Source organism: Rhinichthys klamathensis, unplaced genomic scaffold, assembly GCF_029890125.1.
Source record: "Rhinichthys klamathensis goyatoka isolate OS25496 unplaced genomic scaffold, OSU_Roscu_1.1 h1tg001008l_1, whole genome shotgun sequence".
NCBI classification, from domain to species: Eukaryota; Metazoa; Chordata; class Actinopteri; order Cypriniformes; family Leuciscidae; genus Rhinichthys; species Rhinichthys klamathensis.
This window is the reverse complement of record NW_026607301.1, coordinates 104967-126878: the sequence shown is the minus strand read 5'-3', so window position 1 is coordinate 126878 and position 21912 is coordinate 104967. Positions and strand designations below refer to the sequence as shown.

The following is a 21912-nucleotide window of genomic DNA, read 5'->3' as shown; positions in this document are numbered from 1 at the left end:
TCAAACAGCCTGAAATGGTCTCTGAGCTTCTTCAAAAACCCTGAAAGTGTCTCTTAATTTTTTCTTCAAAAAGCCCGATTTTGGCAGCAGTTTTCGCTTACGGCCATACCACCTTGAGCACGCCCGATCTCGTCTGATCTCGGAAGCTAAGCAGGGTCGGGCCTGGTTAGTACTTGGATGGGAGACCGCCTGGGAATACCAGGTGCTGTAAGCTTTTTTGTTTAAAAAAAAAAAAAAAAAAAAAAGAGTCACTGAGCTTCTTCAAAAAGCTGGACATAGTCTCTTTGTTTCTTCAAACAGCCTGAAATGGTCTCTGAGCTTCTTCAGAAACCCTGAAAGTGTCTCTTAATTTTTTCTTCAAAAAGCCCGATTTTGGCAGCAGTTTTCGCTTACGGCCATACCACCTTGAGCACGCCCGATCTCGTCTGATCTCGGAAGCTAAGCAGGGTCGGGCCTGGTTAGTACTTGGATGGGAGACCGCCTGGGAATACCAGGTGCTGTAAGCTTTTTTGTTTAAAAAAAAAAAAAAAAAAAAAAGAGTCACTGAGCTTCTTCAAAAAGCTGGACATAGTCTCTTTGTTTCTTCAAACAGCCTGAAATGGTCTCTGAGCTTCTTCAGAAACCCTGAAAGTGTCTCTTAATTTTTTCTTCAAAAAGCCCGATTTTGGCAGCAGTTTTTGCTTACGGCCATACCACCTTGAGCACGCCCGATCTCGTCTGATCTCGGAAGCTAAGCAGGGTCGGGCCTGGTTAGTACTTGGATGGGAGACCGCCTGGGAATACCAGGTGCTGTAAGCTTTTTAGTTTACTTCACTAATGTTCTAACCTTTTAAATAGGCCGATTTTGGCAGCAGTTTTCGCTTACGGCCATACCACCTTGAGCACGCCCGATCTCGTCTGATCTCGGAAGCTAAGCAGGGTCGGGCCTGGTTAGTACTTGGATGGGAGACCGCCTGGGAATACCAGGTGCTGTAAGCTTTTTTGTTTACTTCACTAATGTTCTAACCTTTTAAATAGGCCGATTTTGGCAGCAGTTTTCGCTTACGGCCATACCACCTTGAGCACGCCCGATCTCGTCTGATCTCGGAAGCTAAGCAGGGTCGGGCCTGGTTAGTACTTGGATGGGAGACCGCCTGGGAATACCAGGTGCTGTAAGCTTTTTTGTTTAAAAAAAAAAAAAAAAAAAAAAAAAGAGTCACTGAGCTTCTTCAAAAAGCTGGACATAGTCTCTTTGTTTCTTCAAACAGCCTGAAATGGTCTCTGAGCTTCTTCAGAAACCCTGAAAGTGTCTCTTAATTTTTTCTTCAAAAAGCCCGATTTTGGCAGCAGTTTTCGCTTACGGCCATACCACCTTGAGCACGCCCGATCTCGTCTGATCTCGGAAGCTAAGCAGGGTCGGGCCTGGTTAGTACTTGGATGGGAGACCGCCTGGGAATACCAGGTGCTGTAAGCTTTTTAGTTTACTTCACTAATGTTCTAACCTTTTAAATAGGCCGATTTTGGCAGCAGTTTTCGCTTACGGCCATACCACCTTGAGCACGCCCGATCTCGTCTGATCTCGGAAGCTAAGCAGGGTCGGGCCTGGTTAGTACTTGGATGGGAGACCGCCTAGGAATACCAGGTGCTGTAAGCTTTTTTGTTTAAAAAAAAAAAAAAAAAAAAAAGAGTCACTGAGCTTCTTCAAAAAGCTGGACATAGTCTCTTTGTTTCTTCAAACAGCCTGAAATGGTCTCTGAGCTTCTTCAAAAACCCTGAAAGTGTCTCTTAATTTTTTCTTCAAAAAGCCCGATTTTGGCAGCAGTTTTCGCTTACGGCCATACCACCTTGAGCACGCCCGATCTCGTCTGATCTCGGAAGCTAAGCAGGGTCGGGCCTGGTTAGTACTTGGATGGGAGACCGCCTGGGAATACCAGGTGCTGTAAGCTTTTTAGTTTACTTCACTAATGTTCTAACCTTTTAAATAGGCCGATTTTGGCAGCAGTTTTCGCTTATGGCCATACCACCTTGAGCACGCCCGATCTCGTCTGATCTCGGAAGCTAAGCAGGGTCGGGCCTGGTTAGTACTTGGATGGGAGACCGCCTGGGAATACCAGGTGCTGTAAGCTTTTTTGTTTAAAAAAAAACAACAAAAAAAAAAAGAGTCACTGAGCTTCTTCAAAAAGCTGGACATAGTCTCTTTGTTTCTTCAAACAGCCTGAAATGGTCTCTGCGCTTCTTCAGAAACCCTGAAAGTGTCTCTTAATTTTTTCTTCAAAAAGCCCGATTTTGGCAGCAGTTTTCGCTTACGGCCATACCACCTTGAGCACGCCCGATCTCGTCTGATCTCGGAAGCTAAGCAGGGTCGGGCCTGGTTAGTACTTGGATGGGAGACCGCCTGGGAATACCAGGTGCTGTAAGCTTTTTAGTTTACTTCACTAATGTTCTAACCTTTTAAATAGGCCGATTTTGGCAGCAGTTTTCGCTTACGGCCATACCACCTTGAGCACGCCCGATCTCGTCTGATCTCGGAAGCTAAGCAGGGTCGGGCCTGGTTAGTACTTGGATGGGAGACCGCCTGGGAATACCAGGTGCTGTAAGCTTTTTTGTTTAAAAAAAAAAAAAAAAAAAAAAGAGTCACTGAGCTTCTTCAAAAAGCTGGACATAGTCTCTTTGTTTCTTCAAACAGCCTGAAATGGTCTCTGAGCTTCTTCAGAAACCCTGAAAGTGTCTCTTAATTTTTTCCTCAAAAAGCCCGATTTTGGCAGCAGTTTTCGCTTACGGCCATACCACCTTGAGCACGCCCGATCTCGTCTGATCTCGGAAGCTAAGCAGGGTCGGGCCTGGTTAGTACTTGGATGGGAGACCGCCTGGGAATACCAGGTGCTGTAAGCTTTTTTGTTTAAAAAAAAAAAAAAAAAAAAAAGAGTCACTGAGCTTCTTCAAAAAGCTGGACATAGTCTCTTTGTTTCTTCAAACAGCCTGAAATGGTCTCTGAGCTTCTTCAGAAACCCTGAAAGTGTCTCTTAATTTTTTCTTCAAAAAGCCCGATTTTGGCAGCAGTTTTCGCTTACGGCCATACCACCTTGAGCACGCCCGATCTCGTCTGATCTCGGAAGCTAAGCAGGGTCGGGCCTGGTTAGTACTTGGATGGGAGACCGCCTGGGAATACCAGGTGCTGTAAGCTTTTTAGTTTACTTCACTAATGTTCTAACCTTTTAAATAGGCCGATTTTGGCAGCAGTTTTCGCTTACGGCCATACCACCTTGAGCACGCCCGATCTCGTCTGATCTCGGAAGCTAAGCAGGGTCGGGCCTGGTTAGTACTTGGATGGGAGACCGCCTGGGAATACCAGGTGCTGTAAGCTTTTTTGTTTAAAAAAAAAAAAAAAAAAAAAAGAGTCACTGAGCTTCTTCAAAAAGCTGGACATAGTCTCTTTGTTTCTTCAAACAGCCTGAAATGGTCTCTGAGCTTCTTCAAAAACCCTGAAAGTGTCTCTTAATTTTTTCTTCAAAAAGCCCGATTTTGGCAGCAGTTTTCGGTTACGGCCATACCACCTTGAGCACGCCCGATCTCGTCTGATCTCGGAAGCTAAGCAGGGTCGGGCCTGGTTAGTACTTGGATGGGAGACCGCCTGGGAATACCAGGTGCTGTAAGCTTTTTAGTTTACTTCACTAATGTTCTAACCTTTTAAATAGGCCGATTTTGGCAGCAGTTTTCGCTTACGGCCATACCACCTTGAGCACGCCCGATCTCGTCTGATCTCGGAAGCTAAGCAGGGTCGGGCCTGGTTAGTACTTGGATGGGAGACCGCCTGGGAATACCAGGTGCTGTAAGCTTTTTTGTTTAAAAAAAAACAACAAAAAAAAAAAGAGTCACTGAGCTTCTTCAAAAAGCTGGACATAGTCTCTTTGTTTCTTCAAACAGCCTGAAATGGTCTCTGCGCTTCTTCAGAAACCCTGAAAGTGTCTCTTAATTTTTTCTTCAAAAAGCCCGATTTTGGCAGCAGTTTTCGCTTACGGCCATACCACCTTGAGCACGCCCGATCTCGTCTGATCTCGGAAGCTAAGCAGGGTCGGGCCTGGTTAGTACTTGGATGGGAGACCGCCTGGGAATACCAGGTGCTGTAAGCTTTTTAGTTTACTTCACTAATGTTCTAACCTTTTAAATAGGCCGATTTTGGCAGCAGTTTTCGCTTACGGCCATACCACCTTGAGCACGCCCGATCTCGTCTGATCTCGGAAGCTAAGCAGGGTCGGGCCTGGTTAGTACTTGGATGGGAGACCGCCTGGGAATACCAGGTGCTGTAAGCTTTTTTGTTTAAAAAAAAAAAAAAAAAAAAAAGAGTCACTGAGCTTCTTCAAAAAGCTGGACATAGTCTCTTTGTTTCTTCAAACAGCCTGAAATGGTCTCTGAGCTTCTTCAGAAACCCTGAAAGTGTCTCTTAATTTTTTCTTCAAAAAGCCCGATTTTGGCAGCAGTTTTCGCTTACGGCCATACCACCTTGAGCACGCCCGATCTCGTCTGATCTCGGAAGCTAAGCAGGGTCGGGCCTGGTTAGTACTTGGATGGGAGACCGCCTGGGAATACCAGGTGCTGTAAGCTTTTTAGTTTACTTCACTAATGTTCTAACCTTTTAAATAGGCCGATTTTGGCAGCAGTTTTCGCTTACGGCCATACCACCTTGAGCACGCCCGATCTCGTCTGATCTCGGAAGCTAAGCAGGGTCGGGCCTGGTTAGTACTTGGATGGGAGACCGCCTGGGAATACCAGGTGCTGTAAGCTTTTTTGTTTAAAAAAAAAAAAAAAAAAAAAAGAGTCACTGAGCTTCTTCAAAAAGCTGGACATAGTCTCTTTGTTTCTTCAAACAGCCTGAAATGGTCTCTGAGCTTCTTCAGAAACCCTGAAAGTGTCTCTTAATTTTTTCTTCAAAAAGCCCGATTTTGGCAGCAGTTTTCGCTTACGGCCATACCACCTTGAGCACGCCCGATCTCGTCTGATCTCGGAAGCTAAGCAGGGTCGGGCCTGGTTAGTACTTGGATGGGAGACCGCCTGGGAATACCAGGTGCTGTAAGCTTTTTAGTTTACTTCACTAATGTTCTAACCTTTTAAATAGGCCGATTTTGGCAGCAGTTTTCGCTTACGGCCATACCACCTTGAGCACGCCCGATCTCGTCTGATCTCGGAAGCTAAGCAGGGTCGGGCCTGGTTAGTACTTGGATGGGAGACCGCCTGGGAATACCAGGTGCTGTAAGCTTTTTAGTTTACTTCACTAATGTTCTAACCTTTTAAATAGGCCGATTTTGGCAGCAGTTGTCGCTTACGGCCATACCACCTTGAGCACGCCCGATCTCGTCTGATCTCGGAAGCTAAGCAGGGTCGGGCCTGGTTAGTACTTGGATGGGAGACCGCCTGGGAATACCAGGTGCTGTAAGCTTTTTTGTTTACTTCACTAATGTTCTAACCTTTTAAATAGGCCGATTTTGGCAGCAGTTTTCGCTTACGGCCATACCACCTTGAGCACGCCCGATCTCGTCTGATCTCGGAAGCTAAGCAGGGTCGGGCCTGGTTAGTACTTGGATGGGAGACCGCCTGGGAATACCAGGTGCTGTAAGCTTTTTTGTTTAAAAAAAAAAAAAAAAAAAAAAGAGTCACTGAGCTTCTTCAAAAAGCTGGACATAGTCTCTTTGTTTCTTCAAACAGCCTGAAATGGTCTCTGAGCTTCTTCAGAAACCCTGAAAGTGTCTCTTAATTTTTTCTTCAAAAAGCCCGATTTTGGCAGCAGTTTTCGCTTACGGCCATACCACCTTGAGCACGCCCGATCTCGTCTGATCTCGGAAGCTAAGCAGGGTCGGGCCTGGTTAGTACTTGGATGGGAGACCGCCTGGGAATACCAGGTGCTGTAAGCTTTTTAGTTTACTTCACTAATGTTCTAACCTTTTAAATAGGCCGATTTTGGCAGCAGTTTTCGCTTACGGCCATACCACCTTGAGCACGCCCGATCTCGTCTGATCTCGGAAGCTAAGCAGGGTCGGGCCTGGTTAGTACTTGGATGGGAGACCGCCTGGGAATACCAGGTGCTGTAAGCTTTTTTGTTTAAAAAAAAAAAAAAAAAAAAAAGAGTCACTGAGCTTCTTCAAAAAGCTGGACATAGTCTCTTTGTTTCTTCAAACAGCCTGAAATGGTCTCTGAGCTTCTTCAAAAACCCTGAAAGTGTCTCTTAATTTTTTCTTCAAAAAGCCCGATTTTGGCAGCAGTTTTCGCTTACGGCCATACCACCTTGAGCACGCCCGATCTCGTCTGATCTCGGAAGCTAAGCAGGGTCGGGCCTGGTTAGTACTTGGATGGGAGACCGCCTGGGAATACCAGGTGCTGTAAGCTTTTTAGTTTACTTCACTAATGTTCTAACCTTTTAAATAGGCCGATTTTGGCAGCAGTTTTCGCTTACGGCCATACCACCTTGAGCACGCCCGATCTCGTCTGATCTCGGAAGCTAAGCAGGGTCGGGCCTGGTTAGTACTTGGATGGGAGACCGCCTGGGAATACCAGGTGCTGTAAGCTTTTTTGTTTAAAAAAAAACAAAAACAAAAAAAGAGTCACTGAGCTTCTTCAAAAAGCTGGACATAGTCTCTTTGTTTCTTCAAACAGCCTGAAATGGTCTCTGCGCTTCTTCAGAAACCCTGAAAGTGTCTCTTAATTTTTTCTTCAAAAAGCCCGATTTTGGCAGCAGTTTTCGCTTACGGCCATACCACCTTGAGCACGCCCGATCTCGTCTGATCTCGGAAGCTAAGCAGGGTCGGGCCTGGTTAGTACTTGGATGGGAGACCGCCTGGGAATACCAGGTGCTGTAAGCTTTTTAGTTTACTTCACTAATGTTCTAACCTTTTAAATAGGCCGATTTTGGCAGCAGTTTTCGCTTACGGCCATACCACCTTGAGCACGCCCGATCTCGTCTGATCTCGGAAGCTAAGCAGGGTCGGGCCTGGTTAGTACTTGGATGGGAGACCGCCTGGGAATACCAGGTGCTGTAAGCTTTTTTGTTTAAAAAAAAAAAAAAAAAAAAAAGAGTCACTGAGCTTCTTCAAAAAGCTGGACATAGTCTCTTTGTTTCTTCAAACAGCCTGAAATGGTCTCTGAGCTTCTTCAGAAACCCTGAAAGTGTCTCTTAATTTTTTCTTCAAAAAGCCCGATTTTGGCAGCAGTTTTCGCTTACGGCCATACCACCTTGAGCACGCCCGATCTCGTCTGATCTCGGAAGCTAAGCAGGGTCGGGCCTGGTTAGTACTTGGATGGGAGACCGCCTGGGAATACCAGGTGCTGTAAGCTTTTTTGTTTAAAAAAAAAAAAAAAAAAAAAAGAGTCACTGAGCTTCTTCAAAAAGCTGGACATAGTCTCTTTGTTTCTTCAAACAGCCTGAAATGGTCTCTGAGCTTCTTCAGAAACCCTGAAAGTGTCTCTTAATTTTTTCTTCAAAAAGCCCGATTTTGGCAGCAGTTTTCGCTTACGGCCATACCACCTTGAGCACGCCCGATCTCGTCTGATCTCGGAAGCTAAGCAGGGTCGGGCCTGGTTAGTACTTGGATGGGAGACCGCCTGGGAATACCAGGTGCTGTAAGCTTTTTAGTTTACTTCACTAATGTTCTAACCTTTTAAATAGGCCGATTTTGGCAGCAGTTTTCGCTTACGGCCATACCACCTTGAGCACGCCCGATCTCGTCTGATCTCGGAAGCTAAGCAGGGTCGGGCCTGGTTAGTACTTGGATGGGAGACCGCCTGGGAATACCAGGTGCTGTAAGCTTTTTTGTTTACTTCACTAATGTTCTAACCTTTTAAATAGGCCGATTTTGGCAGCAGTTTTCGCTTACGGCCATACCACCTTGAGCACGCCCGATCTCGTCTGATCTCGGAAGCTAAGCAGGGTCGGGCCTGGTTAGTACTTGGATGGGAGACCGCCTGGGAATACCAGGTGCTGTAAGCTTTTTAGTTTACTTCACTAATGTTCTAACCTTTTAAATAGGCCGATTTTGGCAGCAGTTTTCGCTTACGGCCATACCACCTTGAGCACGCCCGATCTCGTCTGATCTCGGAAGCTAAGCAGGGTCGGGCCTGGTTAGTACTTGGATGGGAGACCGCCTGGGAATACCAGGTGCTGTAAGCTTTTTTGTTTAAAAAAAAACAAAAAACAAAAAAGAGTCACTGAGCTTCTTCAAAAAGCTGGACATAGTCTCTTTGTTTCTTCAAACAGCCTGAAATGGTCTCTGCGCTTCTTCAGAAACCCTGAAAGTGTCTCTTAATTTTTTCTTCAAAAAGCCCGATTTTGGCAGCAGTTTTCGCTTACGGCCATACCACCTTGAGCACGCCCGATCTCGTCTGATCTCGGAAGCTAAGCAGGGTCGGGCCTGGTTAGTACTTGGATGGGAGACCGCCTGGGAATACCAGGTGCTGTAAGCTTTTTAGTTTACTTCACTAATGTTCTAACCTTTTAAATAGGCCGATTTTGGCAGCAGTTTTCGCTTACGGCCATACCACCTTGAGCACGCCCGATCTCGTCTGATCTCGGAAGCTAAGCAGGGTCGGGCCTGGTTAGTACTTGGATGGGAGACCGCCTGGGAATACCAGGTGCTGTAAGCTTTTTTGTTTAAAAAAAAAAAAAAAAAAAAAAGAGTCACTGAGCTTCTTCAAAAAGCTGGACATAGTCTCTTTGTTTCTTCAAACAGCCTGAAATGGTCTCTGAGCTTCTTCAGAAACCCTGAAAGTGTCTCTTAATTTTTTCTTCAAAAAGCCCGATTTTGGCAGCAGTTTTCGCTTACGGCCATACCACCTTGAGCACGCCCGATCTCGTCTGATCTCGGAAGCTAAGCAGGGTCGGGCCTGGTTAGTACTTGGATGGGAGACCGCCTGGGAATACCAGGTGCTGTAAGCTTTTTTGTTTAAAAAAAAAAAAAAAAAAAAAAGAGTCACTGAGCTTCTTCAAAAAGCTGGACATAGTCTCTTTGTTTCTTCAAACAGCCTGAAATGGTCTCTGAGCTTCTTCAGAAACCCTGAAAGTGTCTCTTAATTTTTTCTTCAAAAAGCCCGATTTTGGCAGCAGTTTTCGCTTACGGCCATACCACCTTGAGCACGCCCGATCTCGTCTGATCTCGGAAGCTAAGCAGGGTCGGGCCTGGTTAGTACTTGGATGGGAGACCGCCTGGGAATACCAGGTGCTGTAAGCTTTTTAGTTTACTTCACTAATGTTCTAACCTTTTAAATAGGCCGATTTTGGCAGCAGTTTTCGCTTACGGCCATACCACCTTGAGCACGCCCGATCTCGTCTGATCTCGGAAGCTAAGCAGGGTCGGGCCTGGTTAGTACTTGGATGGGAGACCGCCTGGGAATACCAGGTGCTGTAAGCTTTTTTGTTTACTTCACTAATGTTCTAACCTTTTAAATAGGCCGATTTTGGCAGCAGTTTTCGCTTACGGCCATACCACCTTGAGCACGCCCGATCTCGTCTGATCTCGGAAGCTAAGCAGGGTCGGGCCTGGTTAGTACTTGGATGGGAGACCGCCTGGGAATACCAGGTGCTGTAAGCTTTTTAGTTTACTTCACTAATGTTCTAACCTTTTAAATAGGCCGATTTTGGCAGCAGTTTTCGCTTACGGCCATACCACCTTGAGCACGCCCGATCTCGTCTGATCTCGGAAGCTAAGCAGGGTCGGGCCTGGTTAGTACTTGGATGGGAGACCGCCTGGGAATACCAGGTGCTGTAAGCTTTTTTGTTTAAAAAAAAAAAAAAAAAAAAAAGAGTCACTGAGCTTCTTCAAAAAGCTGGACATAGTCTCTTTGTTTCTTCAAACAGCCTGAAATGGTCTCTGAGCTTCTTCAAAAACCCTGAAAGTGTCTCTTAATTTTTTCTTCAAAAAGCCCGATTTTGGCAGCAGTTTTCGGTTACGGCCATACCACCTTGAGCACGCCCGATCTCGTCTGATCTCGGAAGCTAAGCAGGGTCGGGCCTGGTTAGTACTTGGATGGGAGACCGCCTGGGAATACCAGGTGCTGTAAGCTTTTTAGTTTACTTCACTAATGTTCTAACCTTTTAAATAGGCCGATTTTGGCAGCAGTTTTCGCTTACGGCCATACCACCTTGAGCACGCCCGATCTCGTCTGATCTCGGAAGCTAAGCAGGGTCGGGCCTGGTTAGTACTTGGATGGGAGACCGCCTGGGAATACCAGGTGCTGTAAGCTTTTTTGTTTAAAAAAAAACAAAACAAAAAAAAGAGTCACTGAGCTTCTTCAAAAAGCTGGACATAGTCTCTTTGTTTCTTCAAACAGCCTGAAATGGTCTCTGCGCTTCTTCAGAAACCCTGAAAGTGTCTCTTAATTTTTTCTTCAAAAAGCCCGATTTTGGCAGCAGTTTTCGCTTACGGCCATACCACCTTGAGCACGCCCGATCTCGTCTGATCTCGGAAGCTAAGCAGGGTCGGGCCTGGTTAGTACTTGGATGGGAGACCGCCTGGGAATACCAGGTGCTGTAAGCTTTTTAGTTTACTTCACTAATGTTCTAACCTTTTAAATAGGCCGATTTTGGCAGCAGTTTTCGCTTACGGCCATACCACCTTGAGCACGCCCGATCTCGTCTGATCTCGGAAGCTAAGCAGGGTCGGGCCTGGTTAGTACTTGGATGGGAGACCGCCTGGGAATACCAGGTGCTGTAAGCTTTTTAGTTTACTTCACTAATGTTCTAACCTTTTAAATAGGCCGATTTTGGCAGCAGTTTTCGCTTACGGCCATACCACTTTGAGCACGCCCAAAGTTGGTACGATCCAGGAAGTAATTGGTGTGGCAGAGTGTAACTCTATCGCGACTTTGTTTGTTTGTTTTGTTATTTTTGTTTTGTTTGAAGTTTGAGGGAAAAGTTTGTTTTAAACCACAAACCAGCAGCTCTCGGCTGTCTGGGGAGTGGTTTGCTTTTTTGTTTTTTGAGTTGGAATGAGTGAAATGGACGGATTGACTGGTTATGAAATGGCAATGGAGGTGGAACAAGCAAAGGCAAAAGAAAACGGAAACGGATTAACACAACGAGATGAGATGACGGCAAAAGAACACAAGAAACAGAGAACTTACTCCAAGGAAGCAACAGTAACGATTGACATTAGTAAAGTACAAAATGGGGGAGCGGAGGACATAATAAGAGCAATCAAAGGAATTATAGGAGTGGAGAAAATCCTTGCGGTAAGACCAAAGACTAATAAGCAATATGAAGTGACAGTTGAAGCGGAGGAAGATTGTGATGAGCTGCTTAATGGTTTGGAAATTAAAGGACAATCATGTGACGTTAAAAAATTACGGGACAGGGAGTATGTCGTCTCGTTCATGCATCTGCCTGTGTATCTTGAAGATGAAGCCATAATCACTAAGCTGGAAGGATGGGGAGTTACTCCCACAACAGGGATAAGAAGGAGGTTTTACCCAGGAACGGAGATAGAGGATGGAACAAGATTTGTAAAAGTCAAGTTCCCAAAGGAGGTGGCGTCGCTGCCGTACAGTTCTAAGTTTGAGACAACGGAAGGCTTGCAGTTCTTCAGGATAATACACAGTAGACAGGTCAAGACTTGCCGACTGTGTATAAGTCCGGAGCACATCTTCAAAGACTGTCCTGAGTTCAGATGTTTCAAGTGCGATGAGCAAGGACATTTTTCAAGAGACTGTACGGCAATCGAATGCCCAGAATGCGGAATTCCTCTTAACAAATGTGAATGTGGGACGGAAGGTGATGAGGAGGAAACAGAGGAGCGGCAACAGATGGATAGGCAGGTGTGTGACGAGACAACAGAAACCACGGAGACGGTCGAACAGATGGAAAACATACAGCGGGAGTCAATGGAAAGTGTGAAATATCAGCAGCGGAAACACCAAAGTAATCAGGATGGAGAAGAGGAGAGAAGGGAGGAGGGCACAAGTGAGAGAGAGGAAAAGGAAATAATGGAGGAAAAGGAAATAAGTGATAATGAGGGGAACAAAGAGAAGGGAAAATTGGACATGGAACAGCAGGCTGCAAGGAAAGAAATGGAAAGTGTGGAATATCAGCAGCGGAAACACCAAATTCATCAGGATGGAGAAGAAGAGAGAATGGATGAGGACACAACTGAGCGAGAGAAGCAGGGAATAACGGGGGAAAAGGAAATAAGTGATAACGAGGGGAACAAAGAGAAGAAGAAACTGGATATGGAACAGCATGTTGCAAGGAAAGAAAGAGAAAAAAGTGGAATGGCAACAAGAAGAATGCCAATGAAGGTAAAGCCAAATTATAATGTGGGAAGAAAGAAAAATGTTACTGAAATAGGTAAAATGAAGTTGGGGATGGTCCAAGAACATGAGAAAGACTAAAGATGAATGTTTTTAATTATTTATTTTTGTACAGTATGGTTTTAAATTTGGTATGTTGGAATGCAAGAGGTTTAATGAGTATGAACAAACTAAAAAATACTCTAGAACTATGCAAGGAGGAGGACATTATTGTATTTCAGGAAACAAACTGGAAAAATGATGTAATTGACAATTTTAAAAAGATGTGGAATGGTGAAATGTTTTATAGTAATGGAGATGGAAAGTTAGGAAGCGGAGTGGCAATTTTAATAAGGAACGATGTTGACTGTAAAGTGAAAGAAATATATAATGATGGAAAAGGGAAATGTAATGCTGTTGAAATAAGTCAAGGGGGAAAGGATTTTATTTTAATGAATGTTCATGCACCAACAGATGATAAAGGAAAAAAAGAGTTTTTCGAAAACATTAGAGGTATAATAGATAAATGGAAGTCAGTAATAATAGTAGGAGATTTTAACACTGTGTTTAGCAAAAGAGATATGGCAGAAGGAATGGTTTTTAGAACGGACGTGGGGAGAAAAGAACTGGTATCTTTAATGGAAGAAAGAAACATGACTGATGTGTGGAGGGAGAGAAATGAAAACAAAAGAGAATTTACTAGAAGGAGTTTGGTTGGTAACTTTTTGAATCAAACGAGAATTGATTTTATTTTAAGTACAAGGGATATAGATTATTTTATAGAAGATATTGTTTACAATGACACTGGTTTTAGTGATCACAAGATGATTAGGTGGAAAATAGAGTTTAACAAGGAGGATAAAGGACCAGGGGTGTGGATTTTAAATTCTGAAATTTTAAAAGATGAGAATTACATATCGGGGATATATAATTTAATGGAACAGGAAAGGAAGGATGGTATGTATGTGGAAGACAAACGAATATGGTGGGAAAACGTAAAATATGAAATAAAAAAGTACTCAATTAAATTCAGTAAAGGTATGAGAAAAGCCAAAAATGCCAAAGAACAGGGAATTAGGGAAAGTTTAAGAAAAGAAGTAAAGGAAAAGGAAATGGACATTCAAAAAATAATAGAGTTAGAAGAGGAGCTTAAGAAAATAGAAGAGGGAAAATGTCAGGGGGCAAGTCTAAGGAGTAAAGCTAGATACACAATAGAAGGGGAAAAATGTACTAAATTTTTTTTCGACCTAGAAAGAAGAAAGGGAAGAGCGGATACAATAAAAGAACTAAAAAACAAAGATGAAGAATGCATAATAGGAACAAAGTTACTTTTAAATGAAGTAAAGACATTTTATGAAGACTTGTTTAGAGAGGAAGGGGTAGAAGAGGAAAACAAAAATTATTTACTGCAACATATCAAAGCGAGAGTAGAAGAAGCAGATAAAAAAGACTGTGATGAGGAAATAAAGGAAGAAGAGATAATACAAGCGATAGAAAGTCTAAAAATTAAAAAAAGTCCGGGGACGGATGGAATAGTGAATGAATTTTATAAGCTTTTCAAGAAGGAAATAAGTAAGATCCTAAAAGAAGTGTATGATGAAATATTTAAGAAAAAGGAGCTAGATCAAAGAATGAGTATGGGCCTAATGAAGCTGATTTATAAAAGAAAAGGTGATCAAAAGAGTTTGAAGAACTATAGGCCGATTACAATGCTGAATGCAGATTTGAAGATTTTAGCTAAGATTTTATCGAATAGATTAAAGAATGTTTTACCAAAAATAATTGAGACAAACCAAGCTTATGGGGTGACAGGGAGGGATATTGCTGATACAACAAGTGGTATACGAGATATAATGAGCATTTTAAAGGAAAATAATAGGAAAGGATATATAATTAGCTTAGACTTCGAGAAGGCTTTCGATAGAGTGGAACATGGTTTTTTATTTGCGATTTTAGAACATTTTGGTTTTGGGGAGAATTTTACAGAGTGGTTAAAGATTTTATATAGAAACATAATGACAAGAGTGAAATGTAATGGCTTTTTAACCAATCCTTTTAATGTCACAAGATCCATAAGACAAGGATGTCCATTATCAGCACAGCTATATACGCTGATAGCAGAACCACTAGGGATGTTAATTAAAAAAGATGAAGAAATAAAAGGGATAAAAATTGAGGAAGGTCTAGAAGAAACAAAAGTATTCCAATATGCAGATGACACGACACTAACTGTAGAAGATTATAAAAGTGTTGAAAATGTAATGGAAAGGGTGACAAGGTTTTGTAAAGGCACAGGAGCTAAAGTAAATGAGGGGAAAACTGTCTATATGAGATTTGGAGGAGTGTCTGATTTAAAAGAGGTTTTGGGTTTTAACGAGGTACAAGAAATGAGGATTCTAGGAGTAACGCTAGGTAAAGATGAGAAGAGTACAACGGATAGAATGTGGGAGGAGGTTATAGGTGCAATGAAAAACAGGTTGAATTTTTGGCAAAGAAGAATTTTGAATTTGAAAGGGAAAATTTTAATTGTAAATGTTTTAATGTTAACCAAGATGTGGTACATTTTATCAGTGGTTTCAATACCAAAATGGGTGGAAAAAAGAGTAAAAGAATATATTATGGATTTTATATGGGAGAAAAAAACCCCAAGAATAGCATACAACACACTCATTGGAAGGCCAGAAGAGGGGGGGTTGGGACTTGTTGATATAGAACTAAAAAAGAAAAGTATGAGAGTGAAAGTGGTTAAAAAGTATTTGGATATGGGGAAAAAAGGAGATTGGAAAATTACAATGAAACATTTTTTAGCAAAATGTGGGAATAGTTTTTTAAGTGATAACATTTTATGGATGAAACTTAAAAATTGGATGATGGAGGGGATACCAAATTTTTATAAAGAGGTTTTAGTTGCTTGGGGTTTTTTTCTCAAGGAGATTGAGTTTAAGCCAATGGGGAGGGTAACGATTCTTAATCAGCCCATTTTCTTAAACAACAACATTGTTTTTAATGGACAAGTTTTGTTTTTTAAGAAATGGTGGGAAGTAGGGATAAGACAAGTCAAAGATGTGTTGTATGAAGTTAAAGATGGATTTTTGCCTTTACAAGTGATTATAGATGCTATGGAAGAAGAAAGAGAAGAATATAGTGTGGTTAGTCTGAAAAAACAATATGATGAAGTTAAAAGTGCAGTACCAAAGGAGTGGTTAAAAGAAATTCAAAAAAGAGAAAAAGTAGAAACGAAAGTAGAGGTGCATATGAAAATGGATGACAAAATGGTGGATTTGGGAGTGTGTAATGTGAGGATGTTTTATCAATGTTTTAAAGAATATATTTTTAAAAAGCCCAATGCAAATCAAATGTGGTTGAGACATTTTAATGGAATTGAAGAGAAGGATATTTGGAAGAATACAAGAAGTGGGATTTTAAGTACAGATTTGGAGTGTCTGGACTATTTTATTAGACAGAATGTGATTTTTTCAGAAATGAGGCTTTGTATAATGGGGAAGGAAAGTGATGCAATTTGTAAAATATGCAAAAAACTGGATGAAGGTATTCTACACTTGTTTTTATTCTGTGAAAAATTGGAAACATTTTTTCAAGCGCTAAAGAAAATGATTAAGAGTTTAAGAGATGGAAAAGAAGAGAGTGACTGGAATCAAACTTTAATTTTGGGAGTGAAGGAACAATGCAGGAATAAAAAAGTGATAGATCTGTTATTGGTTTTAGCGAAAAGTGCTATATGGAAAAGGAGAAATATAGGAAAGAGTAAAGGATGTGTATTGGATCTATGGAGATTATTTAAGTATAAGGTTGAAGAATACATATTAACATTGTGGAATTATTTTAAAATGGAAAAGAAAGAGATGATGTTTTACAAAATATTTACAAAAGAAGTGGAGGAAGTGTTAAAAGAGAATAGGGTAGAAATGCCAGGGAAGATATGAAAGTAGGATATATGTCAACTGTTGTTTGTTTTTGGTTTCGTTTGTTTTGTTCGTGTTTTTTGGAAAACTACTTTTCTTTTAAAGTACATTTTAAAATGTTGTAAGAATGATTAATGAAGATGTAAATGTGAAATGAAATTAAAAAAAAAAAAAAAAAAAAAAAAAAAAAAAAAAAAAAAAAAAGCACGCCCGATCTCGTCTGATCTCGGAAGCTAAGCAGGGTCGGGCCTGGTTAGTACTTGGATGGGAGACCGCCTGGGAATACCAGGTGCTGTAAGCTTTTTTGTTTACTTCACTAATGTTCTAACCTTTTAAATAGGCCGATTTTGGCAGCAGTTTTCGCTTACGGCCATACCACCTTGAGCACGCCCGATCTCGTCTGATCTCGGAAGCTAAGCAGGGTCGGGCCTGGTTAGTACTTGGATGGGAGACCGCCTGGGAATACCAGGTGCTGTAAGCTTTTTTGTTTAAAAAAAAAAAAAAAAAAAAAAGAGTCACTGAGCTTCTTCAAAAAGCTGGACATAGTCTCTTTGTTTCTTCAAACAGCCTGAAATGGTCTCTGAGCTTCTTCAGAAACCCTGAAAGTGTCTCTTAATTTTTTCTTCAAAAAGCCCGATTTTGGCAGCAGTTTTCGCTTACGGCCATACCACCTTGAGCACGCCCGATCTCGTCTGATCTCGGAAGCTAAGCAGGGTCGGGCCTGGTTAGTACTTGGATGGGAGACCGCCTGGGAATACCAGGTGCTGTAAGCTTTTTAGTTTACTTCACTAATGTTCTAACCTTTTAAATAGGCCGATTTTGGCAGCAGTTTTCGCTTACGGCCATACCACCTTGAGCACGCCCGATCTCGTCTGATCTCGGAAGCTAAGCAGGGTCGGGCCTGGTTAGTACTTGGATGGGAGACCGCCTGGGAATACCAGGTGCTGTAAGCTTTTTTGTTTAAAAAAAAAAAAAAAAAAAAAAGAGTCACTGAGCTTCTTCAAAAAGCTGGACATAGTCTCTTTGTTTCTTCAAACAGCCTGAAATGGTCTCTGAGCTTCTTCAGAAACCCTGAAAGTGTCTCTTAATTTTTTCTTCAAAAAGCCCGATTTTGGCAGCAGTTTTCGCTTACGGCCATACCACCTTGAGCACGCCCGATCTCGTCTGATCTCGGAAGCTAAGCAGGGTCGGGCCTGGTTAGTACTTGGATGGGAGACCGCCTGGGAATACCAGGTGCTGTAAGCTTTTTAGTTTACTTCACTAATGTTCTAACCTTTTAAATAGGCCGATTTTGGCAGCAGTTTTCGCTTACGGCCATACCACCTTGAGCACGCCCGATCTCGTCTGATCTCGGAAGCTAAGCAGGGTCGGGCCTGGTTAGTACTTGGATGGGAGACCGCCTGGGAATACCAGGTGCTGTAAGCTTTTTAGTTTACTTCACTAATGTTCTAACCTTTTAAATAGGCCGATTTTGGCAGCAGTTGTCGCTTACGGCCATACCACCTTGAGCACGCCCGATCTCGTCTGATCTCGGAAGCTAAGCAGGGTCGGGCCTGGTTAGTACTTGGATGGGAGACCGCCTGGGAATACCAGGTGCTGTAAGCTTTTTTGTTTACTTCACTAATGTTCTAACCTTTTAAATAGGCCGATTTTGGCAGCAGTTTTCGCTTACGGCCATACCACCTTGAGCACGCCCGATCTCGTCTGATCTCGGAAGCTAAGCAGGGTCGGGCCTGGTTAGTACTTGGATGGGAGACCGCCTGGGAATACCAGGTGCTGTAAGCTTTTTTGTTTAAAAAAAAAAAAAAAAAAAAAAGAGTCACTGAGCTTCTTCAAAAAGCTGGACATAGTCTCTTTGTTTCTTCAAACAGCCTGAAATGGTCTCTGAGCTTCTTCAGAAACCCTGAAAGTGTCTCTTAATTTTTTCTTCAAAAAGCCCGATTTTGGCAGCAGTTTTCGCTTACGGCCATACCACCTTGAGCACGCCCGATCTCGTCTGATCTCGGAAGCTAAGCAGGGTCGGGCCTGGTTAGTACTTGGATGGGAGACCGCCTGGGAATACCAGGTGCTGTAAGCTTTTTAGTTTACTTCACTAATGTTCTAACCTTTTAAATAGGCCGATTTTGGCAGCAGTTTTCGCTTACGGCCATACCACCTTGAGCACGCCCGATCTCGTCTGATCTCGGAAGCTAAGCAGGGTCGGGCCTGGTTAGTACTTGGATGGGAGACCGCCTAGGAATACCAGGTGCTGTAAGCTTTTTTGTTTAAAAAAAAAAAAAAAAAAAAAAGAGTCACTGAGCTTCTTCAAAAAGCTGGACATAGTCTCTTTGTTTCTTCAAACAGCCTGAAATGGTCTCTGAGCTTCTTCAAAAACCCTGAAAGTGTCTCTTAATTTTTTCTTCAAAAAGCCCGATTTTGGCAGCAGTTTTCGCTTACGGCCATACCACCTTGAGCACGCCCGATCTCGTCTGATCTCGGAAGCTAAGCAGGGTCGGGCCTGGTTAGTACTTGGATGGGAGACCGCCTGGGAATACCAGGTGCTGTAAGCTTTTTAGTTTACTTCACTAATGTTCTAACCTTTTAAATAGGCCGATTTTGGCAGCAGTTTTCGCTTACGGCCATACCACCTTGAGCACGCCCGATCTCGTCTGATCTCGGAAGCTAAGCAGGGTCGGGCCTGGTTAGTACTTGGATGGGAGACCGCCTGGGAATACCAGGTGCTGTAAGCTTTTTTGTTTAAAAAAAAACAAAAAAAAAAAAAAGAGTCACTGAGCTTCTTCAAAAAGCTGGACATAGTCTCTTTGTTTCTTCAAACAGCCTGAAATGGTCTCTGCGCTTCTTCAGAAACCCTGAAAGTGTCTCTTAATTTTTTCTTCAAAAAGCCCGATTTTGGCAGCAGTTTTCGCTTACGGCCATACCACCTTGAGCACGCCCGATCTCGTCTGATCTCGGAAGCTAAGCAGGGTCGGGCCTGGTTAGTACTTGGATGGGAGACCGCCTGGGAATACCAGGTGCTGTAAGCTTTTTAGTTTACTTCACTAATGTTCTAACCTTTTAAATAGGCCGATTTTGGCAGCAGTTTTCGCTTACGGCCATACCACCTTGAGCACGCCCGATCTCGTCTGATCTCGGAAGCTAAGCAGGGTCGGGCCTGGTTAGTACTTGGATGGGAGACCGCCTGGGAATACCAGGTGCTGTAAGCTTTTTTGTTTAAAAAAAAAAAAAAAAAAAAAAGAGTCACTGAGCTTCTTCAAAAAGCTGGACATAGTCTCTTTGTTTCTTCAAACAGCCTGAAATGGTCTCTGAGCTTCTTCAGAAACCCTGAAAGTGTCTCTTAATTTTTTCTTCAAAAAGCCCGATTTTGGCAGCAGTTTTCGCTTACGGCCATACCACCTTGAGCACGCCCGATCTCGTCTGATCTCGGAAGCTAAGCAGGGTCGGGCCTGGTTAGTACTTGGATGGGAGACCGCCTGGGAATACCAGGTGCTGTAAGCTTTTTAGTTTACTTCACTAATGTTCTAACCTTTTAAATAGGCCGATTTTGGCAGCAGTTTTCGCTTACGGCCATACCACCTTGAGCACGCCCGATCTCGTCTGATCTCGGAAGCTAAGCAGGGTCGGGCCTGGTTAGTACTTGGATGGGAGACCGCCTGGGAATACCAGGTGCTGTAAGCTTTTTTGTTTAAAAAAAAAAAAAAAAAAAAAAGAGTCACTGAGCTTCTTCAAAAAGCTGGACATAGTCTCTTTGTTTCTTCAAACAGCCTGAAATGGTCTCTGAGCTTCTTCAGAAACCCTGAAAGTGTCTCTTAATTTTTTCTTCAAAAAGCCCGATTTTGGCAGCAGTTTTCGCTTACGGCCATACCACCTTGAGCACGCCCGATCTCGTCTGATCTCGGAAGCTAAGCAGGGTCGGGCCTGGTTAGTACTTGGATGGGAGACCGCCTGGGAATACCAGGTGCTGTAAGCTTTTTAGTTTACTTCACTAATGTTCTAACCTTTTAAATAGGCCGATTTTGGCAGCAGTTTTCGCTTACGGCCATACCACCTTGAGCACGCCCGATCTCGTCTGATCTCGGAAGCTAAGCAGGGTCGGGCCTGGTTAGTACTTGGATGGGAGACCGCCTGGGAATACCAGGTGCTGTAAGCTTTTTAGTTTACTTCACTAATGTTCTAACCTTTTAAATAGGCCGATTTTGGCAGCAGTTGTCGCTTACGGCCATACCACCTTGAGCACGCCCGATCTCGTCTGATCTCGGAAGCTAAGCAGGGTCGGGCCTGGTTAGTACTTGGATGGGAGACCGCCTGGGAATACCAGGTGCTGTAAGCTTTTTTGTTTACTTCACTAATGTTCTAACCTTTTAAATAGGCCGATTTTGGCAGCAGTTTTCGCTTACGGCCATACCACCTTGAGCACGCCCGATCTCGTCTGATCTCGGAAGCTAAGCAGGGTCGGGCCTGGTTAGTACTTGGATGGGAGACCGCCTGGGAATACCAGGTGCTGTAAGCTTTTTTGTTTAAAAAAAAAAAAAAAAAAAAAAGAGTCACTGAGCTTCTTCAAAAAGCTGGACATAGTCTCTTTGTTTCTTCAAACAGCCTGAAATGGTCTCTGAGCTTCTTCAGAAACCCTGAAAGTGTCTCTTAATTTTTTCTTCAAAAAGCCCGATTTTGGCAGCAGTTTTCGCTTACGGCCATACCACCTTGAGCACGCCCGATCTCGTCTGATCTCGGAAGCTAAGCAGGGTCGGGCCTGGTTAGTACTTGGATGGGAGACCGCCTGGGAATACCAGGTGCTGTAAGCTTTTTAGTTTACTTCACTAATGTTCTAACCTTTTAAATAGGCCGATTTTGGCAGCAGTTTTCGCTTACGGCCATACCACCTTGAGCACGCCCGATCTCGTCTGATCTCGGAAGCTAAGCAGGGTCGGGCCTGGTTAGTACTTGGATGGGAGACCGCCTAGGAATACCAGGTGCTGTAAGCTTTTTTGTTTAAAAAAAAAAAAAAAAAAAAAAGAGTCACTGAGCTTCTTCAAAAAGCTGGACATAGTCTCTTTGTTTCTTCAAACAGCCTGAAATGGTCTCTGAGCTTCTTCAAAAACCCTGAAAGTGTCTCTTAATTTTTTCTTCAAAAAGCCCGATTTTGGCAGCAGTTTTCGCTTACGGCCATACCACCTTGAGCACGCCCGATCTCGTCTGATCTCGGAAGCTAAGCAGGGTCGGGCCTGGTTAGTACTTGGATGGGAGACCGCCTGGGAATACCAGGTGCTGTAAGCTTTTTAGTTTACTTCACTAATGTTCTAACCTTTTAAATAGGCCGATTTTGGCAGCAGTTTTCGCTTACGGCCATACCACCTTGAGCACGCCCGATCTCGTCTGATCTCGGAAGCTAAGCAGGGTCGGGCCTGGTTAGTACTTGGATGGGAGACCGCCTGGGAATACCAGGTGCTGTAAGCTTTTTTGTTTAAAAAAAAACAAAAAAAAAAAAAAGAGTCACTGAGCTTCTTCAAAAAGCTGGACATAGTCTCTTTGTTTCTTCAAACAGCCTGAAATGGTCTCTGCGCTTCTTCAGAAACCCTGAAAGTGTCTCTTAATTTTTTCTTCAAAAAGCCCGATTTTGGCAGCAGTTTTCGCTTACGGCCATACCACCTTGAGCACGCCCGATCTCGTCTGATCTCGGAAGCTAAGCAGGGTCGGGCCTGGTTAGTACTTGGATGGGAGACCGCCTGGGAATACCAGGTGCTGTAAGCTT

The 21912-nt window shown here is 43.2% G+C and overlaps 70 non-coding genes across 70 annotated transcripts; all 70 read left to right on the top strand.

Moving 5' to 3' along the window:
• Positions 1–95: 95 nt before the first annotated feature.
• Positions 96–214, top strand: LOC130079018 (5S ribosomal RNA). The gene has a single exon (XR_008806144.1). It is a non-coding gene; the product is annotated as a 5S ribosomal RNA (ribosomal RNA).
• A 173-nt stretch (positions 215–387) lies between these two features.
• Positions 388–506, top strand: LOC130079017 (5S ribosomal RNA). Its single transcript, XR_008806143.1, has one exon. It is a non-coding gene; the product is annotated as a 5S ribosomal RNA (ribosomal RNA).
• A 173-nt stretch (positions 507–679) lies between these two features.
• On the top strand, positions 680–798 carry LOC130079016 (5S ribosomal RNA). Its single transcript, XR_008806142.1, has one exon. It is a non-coding gene; the product is annotated as a 5S ribosomal RNA (ribosomal RNA).
• A 61-nt stretch (positions 799–859) lies between these two features.
• LOC130079014 (5S ribosomal RNA) lies at positions 860–978 on the top strand. The gene has a single exon (XR_008806140.1). It is a non-coding gene; the product is annotated as a 5S ribosomal RNA (ribosomal RNA).
• Positions 979–1039: 61 nt separating this feature from the next.
• LOC130079013 (5S ribosomal RNA) lies at positions 1040–1158 on the top strand. The gene has a single exon (XR_008806139.1). It is a non-coding gene; the product is annotated as a 5S ribosomal RNA (ribosomal RNA).
• Positions 1159–1334: 176 nt separating this feature from the next.
• On the top strand, positions 1335–1453 carry LOC130079012 (5S ribosomal RNA). Its single transcript, XR_008806138.1, has one exon. It is a non-coding gene; the product is annotated as a 5S ribosomal RNA (ribosomal RNA).
• A 61-nt stretch (positions 1454–1514) lies between these two features.
• Positions 1515–1633, top strand: LOC130079295 (5S ribosomal RNA). The gene has a single exon (XR_008806400.1). It is a non-coding gene; the product is annotated as a 5S ribosomal RNA (ribosomal RNA).
• A 173-nt stretch (positions 1634–1806) lies between these two features.
• On the top strand, positions 1807–1925 carry LOC130079011 (5S ribosomal RNA). Its single transcript, XR_008806137.1, has one exon. It is a non-coding gene; the product is annotated as a 5S ribosomal RNA (ribosomal RNA).
• Positions 1926–1986: 61 nt separating this feature from the next.
• On the top strand, positions 1987–2105 carry LOC130079272 (5S ribosomal RNA). The gene has a single exon (XR_008806379.1). It is a non-coding gene; the product is annotated as a 5S ribosomal RNA (ribosomal RNA).
• A 175-nt stretch (positions 2106–2280) lies between these two features.
• LOC130079010 (5S ribosomal RNA) lies at positions 2281–2399 on the top strand. Its single transcript, XR_008806136.1, has one exon. It is a non-coding gene; the product is annotated as a 5S ribosomal RNA (ribosomal RNA).
• Positions 2400–2460: 61 nt separating this feature from the next.
• On the top strand, positions 2461–2579 carry LOC130079009 (5S ribosomal RNA). Its single transcript, XR_008806135.1, has one exon. It is a non-coding gene; the product is annotated as a 5S ribosomal RNA (ribosomal RNA).
• A 173-nt stretch (positions 2580–2752) lies between these two features.
• LOC130079008 (5S ribosomal RNA) lies at positions 2753–2871 on the top strand. The gene has a single exon (XR_008806134.1). It is a non-coding gene; the product is annotated as a 5S ribosomal RNA (ribosomal RNA).
• Positions 2872–3044: 173 nt separating this feature from the next.
• Positions 3045–3163, top strand: LOC130079007 (5S ribosomal RNA). Its single transcript, XR_008806133.1, has one exon. It is a non-coding gene; the product is annotated as a 5S ribosomal RNA (ribosomal RNA).
• Positions 3164–3224: 61 nt separating this feature from the next.
• On the top strand, positions 3225–3343 carry LOC130079006 (5S ribosomal RNA). Its single transcript, XR_008806132.1, has one exon. It is a non-coding gene; the product is annotated as a 5S ribosomal RNA (ribosomal RNA).
• A 173-nt stretch (positions 3344–3516) lies between these two features.
• On the top strand, positions 3517–3635 carry LOC130079322 (5S ribosomal RNA). The gene has a single exon (XR_008806426.1). It is a non-coding gene; the product is annotated as a 5S ribosomal RNA (ribosomal RNA).
• A 61-nt stretch (positions 3636–3696) lies between these two features.
• LOC130079004 (5S ribosomal RNA) lies at positions 3697–3815 on the top strand. The gene has a single exon (XR_008806131.1). It is a non-coding gene; the product is annotated as a 5S ribosomal RNA (ribosomal RNA).
• A 175-nt stretch (positions 3816–3990) lies between these two features.
• Positions 3991–4109, top strand: LOC130079002 (5S ribosomal RNA). The gene has a single exon (XR_008806129.1). It is a non-coding gene; the product is annotated as a 5S ribosomal RNA (ribosomal RNA).
• A 61-nt stretch (positions 4110–4170) lies between these two features.
• On the top strand, positions 4171–4289 carry LOC130079001 (5S ribosomal RNA). The gene has a single exon (XR_008806128.1). It is a non-coding gene; the product is annotated as a 5S ribosomal RNA (ribosomal RNA).
• A 173-nt stretch (positions 4290–4462) lies between these two features.
• LOC130079000 (5S ribosomal RNA) lies at positions 4463–4581 on the top strand. Its single transcript, XR_008806127.1, has one exon. It is a non-coding gene; the product is annotated as a 5S ribosomal RNA (ribosomal RNA).
• A 61-nt stretch (positions 4582–4642) lies between these two features.
• Positions 4643–4761, top strand: LOC130078999 (5S ribosomal RNA). Its single transcript, XR_008806126.1, has one exon. It is a non-coding gene; the product is annotated as a 5S ribosomal RNA (ribosomal RNA).
• A 173-nt stretch (positions 4762–4934) lies between these two features.
• Positions 4935–5053, top strand: LOC130078998 (5S ribosomal RNA). The gene has a single exon (XR_008806125.1). It is a non-coding gene; the product is annotated as a 5S ribosomal RNA (ribosomal RNA).
• A 61-nt stretch (positions 5054–5114) lies between these two features.
• LOC130078997 (5S ribosomal RNA) lies at positions 5115–5233 on the top strand. Its single transcript, XR_008806124.1, has one exon. It is a non-coding gene; the product is annotated as a 5S ribosomal RNA (ribosomal RNA).
• A 61-nt stretch (positions 5234–5294) lies between these two features.
• LOC130078996 (5S ribosomal RNA) lies at positions 5295–5413 on the top strand. The gene has a single exon (XR_008806123.1). It is a non-coding gene; the product is annotated as a 5S ribosomal RNA (ribosomal RNA).
• A 61-nt stretch (positions 5414–5474) lies between these two features.
• LOC130078995 (5S ribosomal RNA) lies at positions 5475–5593 on the top strand. The gene has a single exon (XR_008806122.1). It is a non-coding gene; the product is annotated as a 5S ribosomal RNA (ribosomal RNA).
• Positions 5594–5766: 173 nt separating this feature from the next.
• LOC130078994 (5S ribosomal RNA) lies at positions 5767–5885 on the top strand. Its single transcript, XR_008806120.1, has one exon. It is a non-coding gene; the product is annotated as a 5S ribosomal RNA (ribosomal RNA).
• Positions 5886–5946: 61 nt separating this feature from the next.
• Positions 5947–6065, top strand: LOC130078993 (5S ribosomal RNA). The gene has a single exon (XR_008806119.1). It is a non-coding gene; the product is annotated as a 5S ribosomal RNA (ribosomal RNA).
• Positions 6066–6238: 173 nt separating this feature from the next.
• Positions 6239–6357, top strand: LOC130078991 (5S ribosomal RNA). The gene has a single exon (XR_008806117.1). It is a non-coding gene; the product is annotated as a 5S ribosomal RNA (ribosomal RNA).
• Positions 6358–6418: 61 nt separating this feature from the next.
• LOC130078990 (5S ribosomal RNA) lies at positions 6419–6537 on the top strand. Its single transcript, XR_008806116.1, has one exon. It is a non-coding gene; the product is annotated as a 5S ribosomal RNA (ribosomal RNA).
• A 174-nt stretch (positions 6538–6711) lies between these two features.
• Positions 6712–6830, top strand: LOC130078988 (5S ribosomal RNA). The gene has a single exon (XR_008806115.1). It is a non-coding gene; the product is annotated as a 5S ribosomal RNA (ribosomal RNA).
• Positions 6831–6891: 61 nt separating this feature from the next.
• On the top strand, positions 6892–7010 carry LOC130078987 (5S ribosomal RNA). Its single transcript, XR_008806114.1, has one exon. It is a non-coding gene; the product is annotated as a 5S ribosomal RNA (ribosomal RNA).
• A 173-nt stretch (positions 7011–7183) lies between these two features.
• LOC130078986 (5S ribosomal RNA) lies at positions 7184–7302 on the top strand. The gene has a single exon (XR_008806113.1). It is a non-coding gene; the product is annotated as a 5S ribosomal RNA (ribosomal RNA).
• Positions 7303–7475: 173 nt separating this feature from the next.
• Positions 7476–7594, top strand: LOC130078985 (5S ribosomal RNA). The gene has a single exon (XR_008806112.1). It is a non-coding gene; the product is annotated as a 5S ribosomal RNA (ribosomal RNA).
• Positions 7595–7655: 61 nt separating this feature from the next.
• Positions 7656–7774, top strand: LOC130078984 (5S ribosomal RNA). The gene has a single exon (XR_008806111.1). It is a non-coding gene; the product is annotated as a 5S ribosomal RNA (ribosomal RNA).
• Positions 7775–7835: 61 nt separating this feature from the next.
• On the top strand, positions 7836–7954 carry LOC130078983 (5S ribosomal RNA). The gene has a single exon (XR_008806110.1). It is a non-coding gene; the product is annotated as a 5S ribosomal RNA (ribosomal RNA).
• Positions 7955–8015: 61 nt separating this feature from the next.
• Positions 8016–8134, top strand: LOC130078982 (5S ribosomal RNA). The gene has a single exon (XR_008806109.1). It is a non-coding gene; the product is annotated as a 5S ribosomal RNA (ribosomal RNA).
• A 174-nt stretch (positions 8135–8308) lies between these two features.
• Positions 8309–8427, top strand: LOC130078981 (5S ribosomal RNA). The gene has a single exon (XR_008806108.1). It is a non-coding gene; the product is annotated as a 5S ribosomal RNA (ribosomal RNA).
• A 61-nt stretch (positions 8428–8488) lies between these two features.
• LOC130078979 (5S ribosomal RNA) lies at positions 8489–8607 on the top strand. Its single transcript, XR_008806106.1, has one exon. It is a non-coding gene; the product is annotated as a 5S ribosomal RNA (ribosomal RNA).
• A 173-nt stretch (positions 8608–8780) lies between these two features.
• Positions 8781–8899, top strand: LOC130078978 (5S ribosomal RNA). Its single transcript, XR_008806105.1, has one exon. It is a non-coding gene; the product is annotated as a 5S ribosomal RNA (ribosomal RNA).
• A 173-nt stretch (positions 8900–9072) lies between these two features.
• On the top strand, positions 9073–9191 carry LOC130078977 (5S ribosomal RNA). The gene has a single exon (XR_008806104.1). It is a non-coding gene; the product is annotated as a 5S ribosomal RNA (ribosomal RNA).
• A 61-nt stretch (positions 9192–9252) lies between these two features.
• On the top strand, positions 9253–9371 carry LOC130078976 (5S ribosomal RNA). The gene has a single exon (XR_008806103.1). It is a non-coding gene; the product is annotated as a 5S ribosomal RNA (ribosomal RNA).
• A 61-nt stretch (positions 9372–9432) lies between these two features.
• On the top strand, positions 9433–9551 carry LOC130078975 (5S ribosomal RNA). Its single transcript, XR_008806102.1, has one exon. It is a non-coding gene; the product is annotated as a 5S ribosomal RNA (ribosomal RNA).
• Positions 9552–9612: 61 nt separating this feature from the next.
• LOC130078974 (5S ribosomal RNA) lies at positions 9613–9731 on the top strand. Its single transcript, XR_008806101.1, has one exon. It is a non-coding gene; the product is annotated as a 5S ribosomal RNA (ribosomal RNA).
• Positions 9732–9904: 173 nt separating this feature from the next.
• LOC130079321 (5S ribosomal RNA) lies at positions 9905–10023 on the top strand. The gene has a single exon (XR_008806424.1). It is a non-coding gene; the product is annotated as a 5S ribosomal RNA (ribosomal RNA).
• A 61-nt stretch (positions 10024–10084) lies between these two features.
• On the top strand, positions 10085–10203 carry LOC130078973 (5S ribosomal RNA). Its single transcript, XR_008806100.1, has one exon. It is a non-coding gene; the product is annotated as a 5S ribosomal RNA (ribosomal RNA).
• Positions 10204–10377: 174 nt separating this feature from the next.
• On the top strand, positions 10378–10496 carry LOC130078972 (5S ribosomal RNA). Its single transcript, XR_008806099.1, has one exon. It is a non-coding gene; the product is annotated as a 5S ribosomal RNA (ribosomal RNA).
• A 61-nt stretch (positions 10497–10557) lies between these two features.
• On the top strand, positions 10558–10676 carry LOC130078971 (5S ribosomal RNA). Its single transcript, XR_008806098.1, has one exon. It is a non-coding gene; the product is annotated as a 5S ribosomal RNA (ribosomal RNA).
• Positions 10677–16528: 5852 nt separating this feature from the next.
• On the top strand, positions 16529–16647 carry LOC130078970 (5S ribosomal RNA). The gene has a single exon (XR_008806097.1). It is a non-coding gene; the product is annotated as a 5S ribosomal RNA (ribosomal RNA).
• A 173-nt stretch (positions 16648–16820) lies between these two features.
• On the top strand, positions 16821–16939 carry LOC130078968 (5S ribosomal RNA). Its single transcript, XR_008806095.1, has one exon. It is a non-coding gene; the product is annotated as a 5S ribosomal RNA (ribosomal RNA).
• A 61-nt stretch (positions 16940–17000) lies between these two features.
• Positions 17001–17119, top strand: LOC130078967 (5S ribosomal RNA). Its single transcript, XR_008806094.1, has one exon. It is a non-coding gene; the product is annotated as a 5S ribosomal RNA (ribosomal RNA).
• A 173-nt stretch (positions 17120–17292) lies between these two features.
• On the top strand, positions 17293–17411 carry LOC130078966 (5S ribosomal RNA). The gene has a single exon (XR_008806093.1). It is a non-coding gene; the product is annotated as a 5S ribosomal RNA (ribosomal RNA).
• A 61-nt stretch (positions 17412–17472) lies between these two features.
• Positions 17473–17591, top strand: LOC130078965 (5S ribosomal RNA). Its single transcript, XR_008806092.1, has one exon. It is a non-coding gene; the product is annotated as a 5S ribosomal RNA (ribosomal RNA).
• A 61-nt stretch (positions 17592–17652) lies between these two features.
• LOC130078964 (5S ribosomal RNA) lies at positions 17653–17771 on the top strand. The gene has a single exon (XR_008806091.1). It is a non-coding gene; the product is annotated as a 5S ribosomal RNA (ribosomal RNA).
• A 61-nt stretch (positions 17772–17832) lies between these two features.
• Positions 17833–17951, top strand: LOC130078962 (5S ribosomal RNA). The gene has a single exon (XR_008806089.1). It is a non-coding gene; the product is annotated as a 5S ribosomal RNA (ribosomal RNA).
• Positions 17952–18124: 173 nt separating this feature from the next.
• LOC130078961 (5S ribosomal RNA) lies at positions 18125–18243 on the top strand. Its single transcript, XR_008806088.1, has one exon. It is a non-coding gene; the product is annotated as a 5S ribosomal RNA (ribosomal RNA).
• Positions 18244–18304: 61 nt separating this feature from the next.
• LOC130079293 (5S ribosomal RNA) lies at positions 18305–18423 on the top strand. The gene has a single exon (XR_008806398.1). It is a non-coding gene; the product is annotated as a 5S ribosomal RNA (ribosomal RNA).
• A 173-nt stretch (positions 18424–18596) lies between these two features.
• On the top strand, positions 18597–18715 carry LOC130078960 (5S ribosomal RNA). Its single transcript, XR_008806087.1, has one exon. It is a non-coding gene; the product is annotated as a 5S ribosomal RNA (ribosomal RNA).
• Positions 18716–18776: 61 nt separating this feature from the next.
• On the top strand, positions 18777–18895 carry LOC130078959 (5S ribosomal RNA). The gene has a single exon (XR_008806086.1). It is a non-coding gene; the product is annotated as a 5S ribosomal RNA (ribosomal RNA).
• Positions 18896–19070: 175 nt separating this feature from the next.
• Positions 19071–19189, top strand: LOC130078957 (5S ribosomal RNA). Its single transcript, XR_008806085.1, has one exon. It is a non-coding gene; the product is annotated as a 5S ribosomal RNA (ribosomal RNA).
• A 61-nt stretch (positions 19190–19250) lies between these two features.
• On the top strand, positions 19251–19369 carry LOC130078955 (5S ribosomal RNA). The gene has a single exon (XR_008806083.1). It is a non-coding gene; the product is annotated as a 5S ribosomal RNA (ribosomal RNA).
• A 173-nt stretch (positions 19370–19542) lies between these two features.
• Positions 19543–19661, top strand: LOC130078954 (5S ribosomal RNA). The gene has a single exon (XR_008806082.1). It is a non-coding gene; the product is annotated as a 5S ribosomal RNA (ribosomal RNA).
• A 61-nt stretch (positions 19662–19722) lies between these two features.
• On the top strand, positions 19723–19841 carry LOC130078953 (5S ribosomal RNA). The gene has a single exon (XR_008806081.1). It is a non-coding gene; the product is annotated as a 5S ribosomal RNA (ribosomal RNA).
• A 173-nt stretch (positions 19842–20014) lies between these two features.
• Positions 20015–20133, top strand: LOC130078952 (5S ribosomal RNA). The gene has a single exon (XR_008806080.1). It is a non-coding gene; the product is annotated as a 5S ribosomal RNA (ribosomal RNA).
• Positions 20134–20194: 61 nt separating this feature from the next.
• On the top strand, positions 20195–20313 carry LOC130078951 (5S ribosomal RNA). The gene has a single exon (XR_008806079.1). It is a non-coding gene; the product is annotated as a 5S ribosomal RNA (ribosomal RNA).
• Positions 20314–20374: 61 nt separating this feature from the next.
• Positions 20375–20493, top strand: LOC130078950 (5S ribosomal RNA). The gene has a single exon (XR_008806078.1). It is a non-coding gene; the product is annotated as a 5S ribosomal RNA (ribosomal RNA).
• A 61-nt stretch (positions 20494–20554) lies between these two features.
• Positions 20555–20673, top strand: LOC130078949 (5S ribosomal RNA). The gene has a single exon (XR_008806077.1). It is a non-coding gene; the product is annotated as a 5S ribosomal RNA (ribosomal RNA).
• A 173-nt stretch (positions 20674–20846) lies between these two features.
• Positions 20847–20965, top strand: LOC130078948 (5S ribosomal RNA). The gene has a single exon (XR_008806076.1). It is a non-coding gene; the product is annotated as a 5S ribosomal RNA (ribosomal RNA).
• Positions 20966–21026: 61 nt separating this feature from the next.
• On the top strand, positions 21027–21145 carry LOC130079292 (5S ribosomal RNA). Its single transcript, XR_008806397.1, has one exon. It is a non-coding gene; the product is annotated as a 5S ribosomal RNA (ribosomal RNA).
• A 173-nt stretch (positions 21146–21318) lies between these two features.
• Positions 21319–21437, top strand: LOC130078947 (5S ribosomal RNA). Its single transcript, XR_008806075.1, has one exon. It is a non-coding gene; the product is annotated as a 5S ribosomal RNA (ribosomal RNA).
• A 61-nt stretch (positions 21438–21498) lies between these two features.
• Positions 21499–21617, top strand: LOC130078946 (5S ribosomal RNA). The gene has a single exon (XR_008806074.1). It is a non-coding gene; the product is annotated as a 5S ribosomal RNA (ribosomal RNA).
• Positions 21618–21792: 175 nt separating this feature from the next.
• LOC130078944 (5S ribosomal RNA) lies at positions 21793–21911 on the top strand. The gene has a single exon (XR_008806072.1). It is a non-coding gene; the product is annotated as a 5S ribosomal RNA (ribosomal RNA).
• Position 21912: the final 1 nt, after the last annotated feature.